The following is a 6,108-nucleotide window of genomic DNA, read 5'->3' as shown; positions in this document are numbered from 1 at the left end:
TTCTTTACAACTTTCTATAACAAATTTCTTTAAGAGCTAATTGCAATACTTGGGTTGACTTACAAATATACCATAGTTTAGTTGTTTTATTTGTAGTCTCAAAAAGAATGTTAATTCTCCCATCATAGACATCTCAAACTAACCCTACATTATCTTAACAAATTCTTGACACAAAGAGAGATTAATAGCTTCATATACCATGTCATCCACATAAATTTGAACAAGGAAGGGATTTTTCAAGATTCACCTACAAAACTTGAAAGGAAGAATTTCAAATATATTTGTAATACATTTTGATAGATAATAGATATTCTTGTGACGTAAGTATGAAGGCGAATTACATTAAATAAATTTTGTGTGATCTTTTTTTAATTTTTTTATAGTGTTATTTTAATGTGTTTCTCATTATCACTACTACAATATGTATTATCTACATCGGTTTTAAAACCGATGTAGAATAGGGCAACTTAGACATACATACACTTTTACATCGATTTTGAACCGATGTAGATTTTTGCACAAATCTACATCAGTTTTACTAACAACCGATGTAGATTTGTACACAAATCTACATCAATTCTACTAACAACCGATGTAGATTGCATTTTTTTTTTTAAAAAGGCTTCATTTATTTTTTAGATTCTTTCTGGTTACCTGTAATAGACATATATATATATATATATATATATATATATATATAAATCTCAAATAGAAATTGTATAGTGCACTATTCTACTCAATTGTGTTGCTTAAGTAGAGTGGATACAATTTAACTTGTTTAATAAATCAAAAAACTTGTTCAAACTTAGTAATGGTTAACAAAAGTATATAAGGACAAGAATAGAAAGCAATATGGATAGCATTACCACCAAACTATAGATAACTATCCATCCTTGCATGTCATCATTTTTCTATAAAAGAATTTGTGAAGAAAAAGACAAAAAAGAAAGAAAGAGAGAATTAAGGTCCTCCGAAAGGCTAAAGCATATCATAGTGTAAAAACTAGAAAAAATAAAAACAAGGACAAAACATAGAATAAAAACCTGAGTTTAAAATTTCCAAGTGCTACATTAAGGATTTTGCAGACATACTCTCTCTGAATGAGACTAGCATTAATGCTTCCAAAGAAGCCAAATATCTCATTCATGCCCAAAAGAAAATCTCTCGTGTGTTTATTTGGCATCTAAAACAAGCGTGGAATTGGAGCTTGGAATTTGCACTAGACCTATTATTTCTAATTTTCATACTTGGGAAGGTTTTTGAGCATTAGAATTACAACTCCATCTCTATGTCGATAAAAACACATTTTGATTTTTCTATAGTTTTAATTCTTCCTATTTGTTCTATAATTATTGTAATCACACTCTTACTTGTTTAAACACATAAAATGAATGTTTAGTTATCTGTATTTGCTCCCTTTTATTTAATTGTTATAGGTATAATTTCAACACTATCATAATATTGTAATTTTTCCAACACCATCTAGTTGGATAATTATTTGTTCCTATCCATCCCTTCTTTTGTTAGATATTGTTAAATTTGAATAGTTCCTATTTGTTCTATCTCATGAAATTTGGAGTGTTTCAAGTTTGGACGTGCAAAGGAATTAGATTGTTCAATTGAACCAATGTATTTTTTCATTCTAGCTCTTTTTTGTTCTTGATATAGTTCCCGGTAACATCAAAAGGATTCCAAATCCTCCTATTTTTTTAGAACATTTTTCTCTTATGAATTCTATTATACACACACACACATACCAGTCTACATACAAACATGATTTCTAAGCATACCTTGGAGCTAGAAAACTAACATAACAGTGCAGAAACTGGGATGCACCTTCAATAACCCTTGACATATAAACTCCTTTAACACTTGAAATGTAAATTCAATCAGGGCGGCATTAAGTAGAATATAATATTTGGATAAGATGGAGGAGACTCACAATAAAGGAAACATCAGATTTGGAGTGTCGCAACCCGAAAATTTTTTATCTTGCGACCTATGATTTAGACATCCTTTCGAAAATCTCATCAATTAAGGAATGCCCGGACACCAGACTAATCCTTTATTAATGGTTTTGAAAAATGGATTCATGTAGTCGCCACCAATGTTTTACTCAAAACATTGGAAAAAAAAAAGGTTTTTAAAGATCCAATAATGGCCTTGATAACCAGAATTAGGTTCGGGGGTCGATTACGTGTAGGGAAGGTATTAAGCACCCTTACAACGCCCTTAATCGGTACCCTTATGATGAAGTTAGCATAGTAAGAATTAATAAGTTATATATTTAATTCCCTTTATTAATGATTATTTACATGCTTGAAATTTAAATTACACAATTGACTCTAAAATGTCTACATGATTGCTTTTATTATAACAATGTTTATCAAAGATAAGAAATAAAAGGGAGAGAAGAAGATTGACTGAAATACCTCTTGATCGAGCTCTATTGAATCTTCAAATATGAAGACTTTTAGGTGCTTTGTGGCAACCTTTCACACTACAATATGCCTCACAAAAATCTCAAGAAATACAAAAAGAGAGAGAGAAAGAGAGAATTTCAAGCTATAAGGAGCTCTGGATTAATTTTCTGGCCTTGAGAACTGTGCCTGAGTCTGCTATTTATAAACATCAGAAGTTGCTAGAATGACCCGTTCTAGATTCAGAACGGTCCGTTCTGCACTAGTCTATTGAGAGTAAATTTTGAATCTGGAACGGGTCATTCTAGAAGTAGAACGACCCATTCTGGATTGGAATTTAACTCATGACAAACTATGCTGGAACGACCTATTCCAAACTAGGGTTTTAGGCCTTTTTAGGAACTTGGAACGGCCCGTTTCTATTTAGGAACAACCCATTCCAAGTTGGAAACGGCCCGTTCCAGTTTTGGAACAACTTGTTCTGGGCTACTAAAACCAACTTGTTTGGGCTTTAGGCCTTCTGATGTCATGTCATGTTGTTTCTATACTTGGGAGCTCTTTTTCTTTGATAATGGAAGTCCATTTCCTTGTTTGTATGCCCCTAGATGAAATTGGGTGTCTACATGGAGAAAATAATAATTTAAGCAAAATTAAATCATTGCATAAGTAGTTCAAAGAAAAAATGGTTAGCATAGATTCAAATTCAAATATGAATAACAGTAAATCATTTGAAAAGGGCTCAAAGGAGTGAAGCACTAACCAAACTCTTTGTGGTGTATTGGGTCATTTAGCCCTTACATAAATGGACCAAGAACAAAAGTTTCAGGAACTGATTTTACGTAGTTCCCATGATTCTCCCAATTGATGTCAAGAAAAGACTGCATGATTAGGCATCTCACTGCATTTATTAGGAAAACAACATAAAAAAAAATGGTAAGCAAGAATGAAGAACTAATTTAATACATGAAAAAGTATAGAATTTAGCTAACAGGATTTGTATCCTAATTTTAAAGTTTTACTAACAAATATTAGTTGATTCAACACTAGTACATAATGATGAATACACTAACCCGATTGAAAAATAGTGTTCTATAACAATTCCAGAGTTTGATGAAGAAATACTCCCTGAAAACCAATAATATACAAGATACATTCATAAGCAGAAGATATAATGCATATATATGTGTATATATATATATATGTGTATATATAAAAGATGAACATTAATCAATACATCTGAACCTACCTAGAAAACCCATGTTTCCTCCCACGAATTGAGATTTCAAATGAGCAATTTGCAGGCAATGCATTAAGAATGATAGGAAGAAGAAGGCCAACTGTGTAAGACCTGTGCTCTAGACTATGTAAAAGCATCCACTCAATCATATTACATAATTCCCAAGTCAAAACTTTTAACAAATTTATCTGCAATACACCTTTTTCTTTCTGCTGATTTAGGTAGTGTATCTGTTTGCAAATACTGAAGGGTACCTTCCACAATTACAGTCAGAACATTACAAGATGTTGGAAATTTGAAACTATTTGACGGAGACAATAATAGCTCCTTGTCCAATAGGGGATCAATCATGACATCAGGCGAGTCTTGGTGAGACAAATTGCTACTCCATTCATAAAAATCCAAGTCATCATAATGAAGCATACCCATGGAAAGACCAACTGATCTTAAGAAAATTGGCACCGAAGTAGCTTCAAGAACTTCCTAGGCACGAGTTTCAATCACTACACCTATGAACAACTCTGTGACCTAACATCAAAATGATGCACATCCAATAACAATGGAGGCAAAATAAAAAAAGAATAAAATTAGTTAAGAGTCCTTCGACAATAACCAATAAACACTTGCAACTTCTGTATTAATACCTGATTAAGTAATTCATGCTGCAACGACTGTAACACTTTAGCTAAAGGAAGAAAGCATCTCCACACAAACGAACTTACGACAGCACAATCAGCCCCTGCAAAGAAATAAATTAGACGGGGGTAATGTTACAACTGCAAATACTCCATTTCAGCATAGCATCCTAGTTTCCACTTAAAATCCACTTCTAGATGAAAAACAGAGCAAAAGCTATACACAATGTAAGGGGCGGTAGCTAAAAGCTCAAGGTAAAAAGAATTTTAAAAAAATGCAGTAAACATGATGGTAAATTGGTAACTTACCCGATTTCTTCAAGAGATGACAAAACGCGCCCATTAGTGACACAAGGTGGAGACGTTTATCAACATCCAAATTATCACCTTCATCGATAATATCATATTACATTCGTCAAATAAAACAAAGTATAAAGAATTGATTTTTGTTTTTGTTTTTTTAGAAATTCTTGACATATCCTCAAACGAATCCTTCTCTTAACAATGGCTCATGAGGATTGGGATCTCTTTGCCATCGTGAGAAGTTGCAAAGCTGCAACCTTTACTGCCACCACAAACATAAACATAGAAACCCCACCCACCATCCCCATCACTCCTATTTGATTTAAGAAAAACTTTTCAAAATAATTAATATAAGAAAGTGTATGACGAAACAGAGGAAACTATTGGGAATATTCCACACAAAATAAAAACCCAAACAATGCTATTTTATGGATAAAAATGGATTTCAGAAGGCTATATCAAACAAAAAGCGGCAATTGTGGCCTCTAGTGTGCCTAAACTTCTCAATTTTTGAAACCAAATAGAGTTGCTTCATAAATCAAACAAATACCTTCGACAATGGACTCGTAAGATAGGACCACCGTGTTTCGGGAAAGCTCCTCCAGGAGTGTCTCCAAACCCTAAAACATTAGCACCCATTTGTACAAGATGAGAGAGGCAAAAAGAAGCAAAAGACAAAACTAGGATACGCAGCTAAAATGGCTTCACTACGTTTTCGTTCGTCGAAGAAGGCTTCAATGCTTCCTTGGACAATCGTTCGTTGAAGATCAACGAGCCTGGACTGTAGAGAGCTCTTTAGGTCTGAGAGTGTTGAGAGGGTTTGCGTCCGAGAGTGTGCGTTCGAGACTGTAGAGAGTGTTGAGATGAGTATGCGTCTGAGAGTGTGTTGAGAGGGTAAGCTTCTACTGTGTGTTTGTGAGGGGAGGGAAGAATTTGATCATCCCTTCTACATCGGTCAACAGGAAACCTAATGTAGAATAGTTCACTAATTTCATTTCTACATCGGTCACTCATATAACCAATGTAGAATTGTTCATATTTATATTATTTTTTGGAAGAACCGATGTAAACATTCTTATATATTCTACTTATTTACAAAATTGCCACTGCATATTTTTTTTACATCATTTATTAGGGAATCGATGTAAATATAGCGACGTTGAATAATATTTTTCTAGTAATGTATTATTATACATAAAAGGAAAATTTTTGTTCCCAACATTATTGTCACTTTTTATGTACAAAAAAATATATTACCATATATAGTAAAAAATTACTCCATAGTTAATGTGAAAATGAATACATGTAGACATAAATAAAAAAAATGTTATATAATATATTAACAAAGGTGGCGGAAGAAAAATTGTACAATATTTTTATTTTAATTTAACACAGTAGACGGTTTATTCTGATAGACGAGCTATACTAATAGAAATATGGTCAAGTAATTTTTTATTCTATTATATAATTGTTAAAAAAAAGTAAGTTGTATTATTACTGAAAAATAATAAAG

At 32.6% G+C, this 6,108-nt stretch overlaps 1 long non-coding RNA gene across 1 annotated transcript; it reads right to left on the bottom strand.

Moving 5' to 3' along the window:
• Nucleotides 1-2,210: 2,210 nt before the first annotated feature.
• Nucleotides 2,211-5,883, bottom strand: LOC145956802 (uncharacterized). Its single transcript, XR_014433063.1, has 8 exons — nucleotides 5,307-5,883; nucleotides 5,146-5,215; nucleotides 4,602-4,679; nucleotides 4,302-4,396; nucleotides 3,667-4,185; nucleotides 3,491-3,545; nucleotides 3,181-3,318; nucleotides 2,211-3,039 (listed from the first exon to the last, which is right to left on the bottom strand). It is a non-coding gene; the product is annotated as an uncharacterized LOC145956802 (long non-coding RNA).
• Between the last annotated feature and the right edge of the window lie 225 nt (nucleotides 5,884-6,108).

Source organism: Cajanus cajan, chromosome 4, assembly GCF_000230855.2.
Source record: "Cajanus cajan strain Asha chromosome 4, NIPB_CcT2T_4, whole genome shotgun sequence".
Lineage (NCBI taxonomy): Eukaryota > Viridiplantae > Streptophyta > Magnoliopsida > Fabales > Fabaceae > Cajanus > Cajanus cajan.
This window is presented reverse-complemented; position numbering and strand designations above follow the sequence as displayed.